Genomic DNA, 12,423 nt, shown 5'->3' with positions numbered 1-12,423 from the left:
CAGCCAACAGGAATATGAAAAAATGTTCAATATCAGAGAAATACAAATTAAAACCACAATGATACATCATCTCATACCTATTAGAATGGCTATTATCAAACACACGAAAAATAACAAGTATTGATGAAATTCTCAGGAGAAAATATAGGAGTAAATATTTAAGTCTTAGGACCAAGCAATGGTTTCCTGGATATGAAACCACTTTTTATAATATTAAAAGCTTTTGTGCTTAAGGGACACTATCAAGAAAGTGAAAAGACAATCCACATAATGAGAGAAAATATTCGCAAATCATGTATCTTATAAGGAGTTTGTATCCAGAATACATAAACAACTCTTACAACTCAACAACAAAAACATAAATAACTCAGTTTTAGAAATACAAAAAGGATTTAGTAGCCATTTCTCCAACTAAGATATACAAATGGCTAATAAGTACATAAAAAGATGCTCAAAATAATTAGCTGTTAGAGAAACGCAAATTATAACCAATGAGATATAACTTCATAACCACTAATACTTTGCAAAACAATTTGGCAATACCCTTTCCTTAAGATGTAGAAACATTGAGTTTCTACATAAATCAGTCATTCCGCTCCTAGAGAGAATTGAAAACATATGTTCACACAGAAACCTTTCCTAGAATTTCATAATAGCATTATTCATAACAGGCAAGAAGTGAAAAGAATCCAAATGTCAATCAATTGATGGATGAATAAATACAATGTTTCATATTCATACAATGGAATATTATGCACCCATAAGAAGGAATGCAGTACTGATACACACTATAACCTGGATGAACCATGAAAATATTATGCTAAGTGAAAGGAGTTAGTCACAAAGAACTGCATATAGTATGAATCTACTTATATTCAATTTCTGGAATAGGGAAATTCATAAAGACAGAAAATAGATTGCTAATTTCCTAGGTCTGGAGAAGATGGGGAGAAATGTAGAGTGGCTGCTAATGGGGGTTTCTTTAGGTGGTGACAAAAATGTTATAAAATTGACTTGGTGATAGTTGTACATCTTTGTGGATATAGTAAAAACAACTGAATTGTACACTTAAAAAAAGGTAATTTTATAGCATTTGAATTACATTTCAATAAAACTATTATTTAAAAATAGAGTTACCATTGAGTGCTAAGTAACCTTTCTATCTCTTTTGAAGACCCAGGTTCTCAGGCACAATGGTCTGGGACAGGTTGAAGGTTATAGGGCTGAGACAATAAAATCAGGTTAATCTTATATTAGTAATTCTTACGAAAATGAGATTATGTTGCTGGTCTATTTTAAAGCTTGTCCTTTAGCTTCTCTCAGCTAAAGGAAATCAAAGGCTCTACAATTTTGTAAAAATACATAGAAGCCTATGGAAGTGCTACAGATGGGTTCATAATTAAAGCAAGGTGATTTATTCATCTACCAGTTCTGTGAACTTTAGCAAGACATACACTCAAATCTTTGACTGTACCTTCTGTAAAATAGAGATTTAAAAAGTACTTACTGTACTTCATAGTATTGTTGAGATAATTAAATGAGATTTAATAGATAAACAATGCCAGGCACATGGAAAAGATATGATGGATGCTAGCTGCCCTTAAAGATATATGTTAATTCATGCACACCTATGTTTATTGCAGCACTATTCACAATAGTAAAGGCTTGGAACCAACCCAAATGTCCATCAGTGGTAGACTGGATTAAGAAAATGTGGCACATATACACCATGGAATACTATGCAGCCATAAAAAAGGATGAGTTCACGTCCTTTGCAGGGACATGGATGAAGCTGGAAACTATCATTCTCAGCAAACTATCACGAGATCAGACAACCAAACACCATATGTTCTCACTCACAAGTAGGAGTTGAACAATGAGAACACATGGATACAGGGAGGGGAACATCACACACCAGGGCCGGTCCATGGATTGGGGGCTAGGGGAGGGATTACATTAGGAGAAATACCTAATGTAGGTGATGGGTTGATGGGTACAGCAAACCACCAGGGCACGTGAATGCCTATGTAACAAAACTGTACGTTCTGCACATGTAACCTAGAACTTAAGGTATTTAAAAAAAAAAAAAGATACATGTGAATTATTCTGCAGAGGGAAGGGGGAAACTCAGGCATGGTAATGTCAGTCTTCCTTACATATCAGCTGGGTTCCCTTTAATGGGAGAGAACAGGTTGCTCAACTCCCCACAAAAATGTTCCTTGAGTGCAATTAGTACCTACCACTACTTCCAGTACTTCCCGGTCCATCATTCTACGGACAGGTGCATCAGCCTGACGAAGCATCTTTTCCAGGCCTGCCCAATCCATTCCTGTATCACCAGAGAGCAAGCTCTTTGGAAACTGTTTTGCAAGTTTGGGAGAGCAGATTATTATATTGTCTCTTTTGACATAGAATGAGGAATTATGCCACAGAAGAACCAAGACTCTTGCCCAAGGTCTCAGATAGTGTGCTGTTTCTAATACGTGCTTCCTCCCAGTCAAAAGAGATAAAAATGTATTAAAGTTTGACTCAACGAGATTAGAGAGCCAGATGGATCCGGATATGCTGAACTAGGCAAAGGATTTTCTCTCTCTGTGCGTCCTCAACTTTGAAAAGGTTGCTGTGAGAATTAAATAAAACAATGAAAGTAAAGTGTTGACCATAGAGCTTACCTCTCCTCATATTTCCTATAGCTTAAAAAAGTATGTGTTACATGTATACTTTTTGAAATTGCCTTTGCAAACATTATAACAGTGAGAAAATTATGACAGTGAAAGAGATCCGATCTAACCAACCCCCATCTTGCCTTTAACCTCCAAACTGCTTTTGGTCATTCTTGGGCTTAGACCAACCAAGCTAATTTTGGGAGACCTTTATAGTTTAGATGATAATAGCCCTTCCCCAAAACTAAACTGCCTTTGTAAAGCTAACGAAAGGCCACCAGGTTAGAGTGTGAGGGGTCTAAATTCTGCTAAGGAGTAGATATAAACAATTACCAGCCATTATCCGAGAGGTCACAAGACTTGTAACTTCCCCCATTACTCTTGCAGATAACATCACTATTGTAGACCCTAGGATTGGCCTTTTGAGATGTCTTTTCAGGTGTTTGTATTTCTGATGACCTGTGTGTCCACTCGGACCCACCAACTACTGCCAGCTGGTCCTGTGGCCTCACCCAGAAGCCGACTCCCTGGCCCACTAAACTATCCTTGAAAAACCATAGCCTTCAAATTTTCCGGGAGATTGATTTGGGTAACAACCCTGTCTCCCATGTGGCATGGCCGGCCTCATGTCAATTAAACTCTTGCAATGCCATGGTCTCAGTGAATTTGTTTTGTTTTTGCAGTGAGCAGGAAGAACTCACAGGGCAGTTACATTTTCTTCAAAATGTAGTAGATAAAAATATATAACTATGTTTTTTCCACAAGTGGTTACATTCTTTCAAATTTCTAATTTTCTGATGGGAAAAAGGGGGGCATTACAGAATAAAAGGTAGCTTGCTTCAAATGGGAATTGGACTGTTAATGATTATTAATATACAAATGTGAGAAAAAAGCTTCATCTTTGGAGCACTATACTTCTGATAATTGTTTCCGGAACAAGTGAAATCCTCATTTTTCTGCAACAGCTTTAGGGCAGGCTAACCTGTAAATTTCTTTTTAAATAACTGTTGAGTCTATTACAAAGAGTTCTAAATTTGCTAGGCAGTGCGGCCCACATATATCCTTGGGATAACAAAGCACACTGTGATTCTTTGGCCTCTAACCTCTCATACAACGTACCAGAAAAATGATGTAAGGTTTCTGAAATCCCCCTATTTCTATTGGGGAAAAGGCTAGAAATGACTCTTTGCCAATTGTGTGATAAGTTTAAGAAATAATATTTTTTTAACTTTTAGGTTCAGGGATACAGGTGAAGGTTTGCTATATAGGTAAACTCATGTCATGGGGGTGTATTATACTTGTTATTTCATCACCAAGGTATTAAGCCTAGCACCTGTTAGTTATTTTTCCTGATCATCTCCCTCCTCCCACCTTCCACCCTGAAGTAGACCCTAGTGTATGTTGTTCCCTTCTTTGTGTTCATGGGTTCATCATTTATCTCCCACTTATAAGTGAGGACATGTGGTATTTGGTTTTCTGTTCCTGCGTTAGTTTGCTAAGGATATGGTCTCAAGCTCCATCCATGTTCCCACAAAAGACATTATTGCATTCATTTTTATGGCTGCATAGTATTCCATGATGTATATATACCACATTTTCTTCATCCAATCTGTCACTGATGGACATTTAGTTTGATTCCATGTCTTTGCTATTGGGAATGGTGCTGCAATGAACATTTGCCTACATGGATCTTTATGATAGAATGATTTATATTCCTCTGGGTATATACTCAGTAATGGAACTGGTGGGTAGAATGATAGTTCTGCTTTTAGCTCTTTGAGGAATCACCATACTGTTTTCCACAATGTTAGAACTAATTTACACTCCCACCAACAGCGTATAAGTGTTCCATTTTCTCCACAACCTAGCCAGCATCTGTTAGTTTTTGAGTTTTTAATAATGGCCATTCTGACTGGTGTGAGAGGGTATCTCATTGTGGTTTTGATTTTCATTTCTCTAATGAACAGTGATATTGAGCTTGCATTCATGTATTTGTTGGCTTCTTTTGAAAAGTGTCTGTTCATGTCCCTTGCCCACTTTTTAATAGGGTTGTTTGTCTTTATCTTGTAAATTTGTTTAAGTTCCTTATAAATGCTGGATATTAGATCTTTGTCAGATGCATAGTTTGCAAATAATTTCTCTCATTCTGTAGGTTTCTGTTTACTCTGTTGATATTTTATTTTTCTGTGCAGATGCTCTTAAGTTTAATTAGACCTCATTTGTCAATTTTTACTTTTGTTTTCATTGCTTTTGGTGTCTTTGCCATGAAATCTTTGTTCCTATGCTCAGGGTGGTATTGCCTAGGTTGTCTTCTGGGGTTTTTATGGTTTTAGGTTTTACATTTGAGTCTTTAATCCATCTTGAGTTGATTTTTATATATGGTGTAAGGAATGGGTCCCACTTCAATCTTCTGCATATGGGTAGCCAGTAATCCCAACATCATTTATTGAAAAGGGAGTCTTTTCCCCATTGCTTGTTTTCGTCAGCTTTGTTGAATATCAGATGTGTGGCCTTATTTTTGGGCTCTCTATTCTGTTCCATTGATCTATATGCCTGTTTTTGTACTAGTACCTTCCTGTTTTGGTTACTGTAACCTTGTAATATAGTTTGAAGTTGAGTAACATGATGACTCCTGCTTTGTTATTTTTGCTTATGGTTGCTTTGTCTATTTGGGCTCTTTTTTTGGTTCCATATGAATTTTAAAATAGTTTTTTCTAGTTCTGTGAAGAATGTAGTTCAATAATAAGAATAGCATTGAATCTGTAAATTGCTTTGGGCAGTATGGCCATTTTAATGATATTGATTCTTCCTATCCATGAGCATGGGATATTTTTCCACTTGTGTGTGTCTTCTCTGAAGAAATGATATTTCTTTTTAACATTTTGAAGCATATCATTGAAAAATTGGCAACGTAGAGGTTCCCCTTTACTACACAACTGATTGAAATTGCAGGCCATCTCCTTAAATAGCCAACTCCTTGTTTTTTTTCACTATGTTCTTGCTGTTGACATAAAAAAATAATTCTTATATTTTTTAGTCCTTCTTGGAAATTACAAATGCTGTCAGTATTTTGAAATTTTATTTCCTTTTTTATTGATATATACATATTTTGAGGGTACATGTCATATTATGCTACTTGTGTACAGTTTGTAATGATCAAATGAGGGTAATTGGAACAGCCATCGCCTCAAACATTGTGCTTGTGTTGAGAACACTTAAGTCTTCTCCTCTTGTTTTTTTGAAATATACAATAAAGTATTAACTATAATTTCCCTACTGTACTATGGAATACTATAACTTACAGCTTCTGTTAAGGCATTTGAACCAAAGCAACTCCATTTTAATAGGAACTGGGTAAAATGAGGCTGAAACTACTGGGATGCATTCCCAGATGGTTAAGGCATTCTAAGTCACAGGATGAGGTAGGAGGTCAGCACAAAATACAAGTCATAAAGACCTTGCTGATAAAACAGGTTACAGTAAAGGAGTGAGCCAAAACCCACCAAAATCAAAATGGCAACAAGAGTGACCTCTGATGGCCCTCACTGCTACACTCCCACCAGCGCCATGACAGTTCACAAATGCTGTGGCAACATCAGGAAGTTATCCTATATGGACTCAAAAGGGGAGGCATGAATAATCCACCCCTGTTTATTAGCACATCATGAAAAATAACCATAAAAATGGGTAACCAGCAGCCCTCGGGGCTGCTCTGTCTATGGAGTAGCCATTCATTTATTCCTTTACTTTTTTAATAAACTTGCTTTCACTTTGCACTGTGGACTCACCCGGAATTCTTTCTTGCACAAGATCCAAGGACCCTCTCTTGGGGTATGGATTGGGAACACTGTCCTGTACCACTTCTATCTGACTGTATGTTTGTGCCACTTAATTAAGTTGAAAATGGTTTTTAAGAAACAAAGAAGAAAAAAATGCCAAACGCAATTTTGCCTGGAAAGAAATACTTTGTGCAAATGGAGCACTTGTGAGGTTTGTCACATATCCTGTTTTGTTACTTTCATAAAAAAAATAAAACCTCCTCAGGTCGTTATCATTCATTGCTCCCTACACAGACAAGCCCTGATAAGGAAGACTCCTGGTATCCTGAACTTTTTCCATAGCCATAGAGTCAATACCCTTATCAGAAGCAGATCTCTGAATTACTGCATTTTGAAAAAATTTTGTCAGAAAATGAGAACATCTTGGAGAGTGCTTCTCTACCACTTACAAGAGAGAAAACCTTAAAAGAGAGAAAAACTATAAGTAGAAGTTATACTTTTTCTAAGAGAAAAAGAAAACATTCTTGTTTCACCATGAAAAAAAATTTCCTGTCAGCTTTTTATAGTTACATGAAAAAAATTAATCTTTTATATTTTTTAAGCAAGGGGAATAATCCACCCCTTGTTTAGCATATCATCAAGAAATAACCATAAAAAAGGCAAATAGCAGCCCTCAGGACTGCTCTGTCTGTGGAATAGTCATTCTTTTATTCCTTTACTTTCCTAATAAACTTGCTTTCACTTTACAGACTCTCCCTGGATTCTTTCTTGTGTGAAATCCAAGAACCCTCTTTTGGGGTCTGGATCAGGGCTCCTTTCCTCTAACAGTATCATACAAGTAGTTTCACAGCCCTAAAAATCATCTGTGCTCCACATGTTCCTTCTTTGCTCCAAACCCCTGGCAAACACTTATCCTTTTACTGTCTCCAAGTTTGCCTTTTTCAGAATGTCATATCTATCATACAGTAGGTAGCCTTTTCAGATTAGCTTCTTTCACTAGTAATATGCATTTAAGTTTCTTCCATGTCTTTTCATTTTTTGATAGCTCATTTCTTTTTAGCACTAAATAATATTTCAATATACCATTGTCTAGATGGACCACAGTTTATTCATTTACCTAATAAAGGACATCTTGTTTGCTTCCAAGTTTTGGCAATTATGAATAAAACTGCTCTAAACAGTTCATCCACAGGTTTTTGTGTGGACATAGGTTTTTAACATATTTGAGCAAATACCAGGGTGATCAGTTGCTGGATTGTATGGTAAGGATATGTTTATTTTTCTAAGAAATGCCAAACTGTCTTCCAGAATGGCTATATCATTTTTTATTCCCACCAGTAATGAATGAGAGTACCTGTTGCTCTACATCCTCACCAGCATTTGGTGTTGTCAGTGTTCTGGATTTCGACCATTCTAAAAGGTATGTAGTGGTATTGTCTGAGGCGTTTGAACCAGAGCAACTCCATCGTGAATAGAGGCTGGGTAAAATAAGGCTAAGACCCGCGGGGCTGCATTGCCAAATAGTTAGGCATTGTAAGTAACAGTTTGAGATAGGAGGTAGGCACGAGATACAGGTCATAAAAACCTTTCTGATAAAACAGGTGCAGTAAAGAAGCCGGCAAATCCCACCAAAACTAAGATGGCAATGACAGTGACTTCTGGCCATCCTCACTACTACACTCCCACCAGCACCGTGACAGTTTACAAATGCCATGGCAATGTCAGGAAGTTACTCTATATGGTCTAAAAAGGGGAGGCATGAATAATCCACCCCTTGTTTAGCATATAATCAAGAAATAACCATAAAAATGGGCAACCAGCAGCCCTCCCGGCTGCCCTGCCTATGGAGTAGCCATTCTTTATTCTTTTACTTTTTTTTTTTTTTTTTTTGAGACAGAGTCTCGCTCTGTCGCCCAGGCTGGAGTACAGTGGCCGGATCTCAGCTCACTGCAAGCTCCGCCTCCCGGGTTTATGCCATTCTCCCGCCTCAACCTCCCGAGTAGCTGGGACTACAGGCGCCCGCCACCTCGCCCGGCTAGCTTTTTTTTTTTTTTTTTTGTATTTTTTTAGTAGAGATGGGGTTTCACCGCGTTAGCCAGGATGGTCTCCATCTCCTCAACCTAGTGATCCGCCCCTCTCGTCCTCCCAAAGTGCTGGGATTACAGGCTTGAGCCACCACGCCGGGCCTTCTTTTACTTTCTTAATAAACTTGCTTTCACTTTACTCTATGGACTCGCCCTGAATTCTTTCTTGTGTGGGATCCAAGAACCCTCTCTTGGGGTCTGGATCAGGACCCCTTTCCATTAACAGTATCTCATTGTTTTAATTTGCATTTCCCTGATGACATATGATGTGATGTGGGGTGTCTTTTCATATGCTTATTTGCAATGTGAATGTCTTCTTTAGTAAGGTATCTGTTAGATCTTTAGCCCTTTTTTTAATCAGGTTGTTTGTTTTCTTACTGTTGAGTTTCAAGAGTTCTTTGTATATTTGGGGTAATAGTCCTTTATCAGATATGTCATTCAGAAATATCTTCTCCTAGTCTGTTTCTTGTCTACTCACTGTCTTGACAATGTACTTGGAAGAGCAGTAGTTTTAACCTTAATGAAGTCCAGTTTTCCAATCCTTTATTTAATGGTTCATACTTTGGCATTGTATCTAAAATGTCATCATTATACTCAAGATCATATTCTCCTATATTATTTTCTAGGAGCTGTATAGTATTATTTTTACAGTTAGGTCTATGATCAATTTTGAGTTAATCGTTGGGAAAGGTATAAAATCTGTAAGATCTGTGTCTAGATTCTTTTTATTTTTTTATTTTTTATTTTGCATGTGGATGTTCAAGCACCATTTGCTGAAAAAACTACCTTTTCTCCATTGTACTGCCTTTGCTCATTTGTCAAGAATCAGTTGGCTATATTTATCTTGGTTTATTTCTGGACTCCCTATTTAATTGTATTGACCTATTTGTCTTTTCTTTTTTCAGTATCACATTGTCTTGACTACTACAGTTCATAGTAAGTCTTGAAGTCAGGTAGTATCAGTTCTCTAACTTTGTTCTCATTCAATATTGCATTGGCTACTCTGGATCTTCTTGCCTCTCCATATAACCTTTAGAATCAGTTTGTCAACCTCCACAAAATAACTTGCTGAGAATTTTAGGGGATTGTGTTGAATTTGGGGAAGAGTGGAGAAGAACGGACATCCTCAAAATATTGTCTTCATATCCATGAATATGACGTATCTATTTAGTTAATTTTTTTGATTTCTTTTATCAGGGTTTTCTAGCTTTCTCATATAGATCTGGTACACATTTTTTCAGATTTATACCTAAGTATTTTATTTTTTGGGTGGGCCAATGTAAATGGCACTGTTTTTCATTTCAAATTCCACTTGTTCATTGCTGGTATATAAAAAAGTAATTGATATTTTGTGTATGAATTTTATATCCCATCCTACAACCCTGCTATAATTGCTTGCTAATTCCAGGAGTGTTTGCGTCAATTCTTTCGGATGTTATACATAGACAATCACGTCATCTGTGAATAAAGACAGTTTTATTTCTCCCTTCACAATCATTATACATTTTATTTCCTGTTCTTGTCTTACTGAATGAGCTAGGACTTACAGTACCTACATTCTTGTTTGTGACAATGTTGAAAAGCAATGGTGAAAGGAAATATCTTTGCCTTGTTTCTGATCTTAGTGGGAAAGCTTCAAGTTTCTCACAAGTAAGTATGATGTTAGCTGTAGGTTATTTTTTTTTTTTTTTTTTTTTTTTTTTTTTTTTTACTGGAGACAAGAGTTTCGCTCTTGTTGCCCAGGCTGGAGTGCAATGGCACGATCTCAACTCACTGCAACCTCCGTCTCCCAGGTTCAAGCAATTCTCCTGCCTCAGCCTCCCGAGTATCTGGGATTACAGGCATGCGCCACCATGCCCAGCTAATTTTTGTATTTTTTAGTAGAGATGGGGTTTCACCATGTTGGTCAGGCTGGTCTCAAAATGCTGACCTCAAGTGATCCACCCGTCTCTGTCCCCCAAAGTGCTGGAATTATATATAGATAGTTTTAACAAGTTGGGGAAGTTCTCTGTTCCTAATAGACTGAGATTATTTATTATGAGTGGGTATTCAGTTTTGGCAAATGCTTTTTCTGTATCTATTGTTATGAATTTTTATTCTTTGTGCACACAGTCTCTGAAAATAAGGATAAAGGAAAAGTTAATATAAATGAAATTAAAATTTGTATTCTTTAGCTTGTTGATATGATGGAGTACATTAATTGATTTTTGAATAAATGTTGAACCAGCCTTGAATACCTGTGCTAAATCTCACTTAGTCATAGAGTATGACTCTTTTCATACATTTGTTTAATTTGCTAATATTTTATTGATCCTTTTATCTAATCAATGCCAGAGAATACAGTTTATATCAGAAAGGAAATGATTGTAAATCCATGGTTCAATTTTAATGTCATCTAGACAGATAGAACTTTTGATAGACTTCTGAAGTTTTCTGGGTATTTTCAGATTTTTCTTTTCTAGAAAATAAACATTATCAAAACCTCTTAGCAAGCTGGAAATAGAAGAGAACTTCCTTAATTTGGCAAAGATGTTATAGGACCACTACATTCAACTGCTTATTGCGCAGTGACAGAACAATATATCAAAACAGCAGGAGTTGCAGCAAAGAGTTTACTCATCATAAAACAGCCAAATAAGGAGACAGGAGGGAACATCAAATCCACATCTCCAAAAGATTGGGAGATGGGACTTTTAAAGGACCTGAACAGGTGACAGGCTAAAATGTAGTGATTGCTAATTGGTCAAGAAGTGAGAGGTGAAGTCATGGTGTAGGTAGATTAAGAGACTACATTCCTGTCCTGAGTCAGTTCTGCTCTGGGGGTCTTCAGACCAGCTGGCATCAGCCATTCTGCTGGAATTCAGGATCTCAAAAAACACCTTAAGCAATTATTGGGTTAAAAGGTCCAGTATCGGCCAGGCGTGGTGGCTCAGGCCTGTAAACTCAACACTTTGGGAGGCCAAGGTAGGCAGATCACCTGAGGTCAGGAGTTCGAGACCAGCCTGGCTGACATGGTGAAACCCTGTCGCTGTTAAAAATACAAAAAAGGAGCCGGGCGTGGTGGCATGCACCTGTAATCCCAGCTACTTGGGAGGCTGAGGCAGGAGAATTGCTTGAACCCGGGAGGCAGAGATTGCAGTGAGTGGAGATTGTGCCACTGCACTCTAGCCTGGGTGACAGAGTGAGACTCCGTCTCAAAAAACCAACAAGTCCAGTGTGGGAGATTCTATCTATAGGAACAATGGGGGAGCAGGTGGTCAGTTTGCTACATGACTCTCAAGTTAGTTAGCAGCTGCAGGGAAGTGGATCAAATTGTGCCAGTGCACCATGGTCAATACCTAACTATAATTCTGCCTAAAACCTGGCTTCATTGGCTCATGGTCCTGCAGGCTATATAGGAAGCATGACATCAGCATCTGCTTAGCTTCTGGTGAGGCCTCAAGGAGTTTTTACTCACGGCGGAAGGCAAAGTGGGAACTGACACATCACATGGTGAGAGCAGCAGCAGGTTAGGGTACCATACACTTTTAAACAACCAAATCTATGTGAACTCATAGAGTGAAAACACACTCATTATTGCGAGGACAGCACCAACCCATTTATGAGGGATCTGCCCCCATAAGCCAATCACCTCCCACCAGGCCTCACCTCCAACAACATTGGGGATTACATCTCAACATGAGACTTGTAGGGAACAAATATCCAAACCATATTAATGGTGAAAATAGTGAATGGTTTTCACGTAAGTTTGAGAATAACATAAATATATAATTTCTTTTTTATCTTTTTTTTGAGAAAGTGTCTCACTGTCACCCAGGCTGTAGTGCAATGGCGCAATCTCAGCTCACTGCAACCTCCACCTCCCAGGTTCAAGTGATTATCCTGCCTCAGCCTCCT

This window comes from Mandrillus leucophaeus, unplaced genomic scaffold (assembly GCF_000951045.1).
Source record: "Mandrillus leucophaeus isolate KB7577 unplaced genomic scaffold, Mleu.le_1.0 Scaffold804, whole genome shotgun sequence".
Classification (NCBI taxonomy): domain Eukaryota; kingdom Metazoa; phylum Chordata; class Mammalia; order Primates; family Cercopithecidae; genus Mandrillus; species Mandrillus leucophaeus.
The sequence above is the reverse complement of the archived record's forward strand: the minus strand, read 5'-3'. Positions refer to the sequence as shown.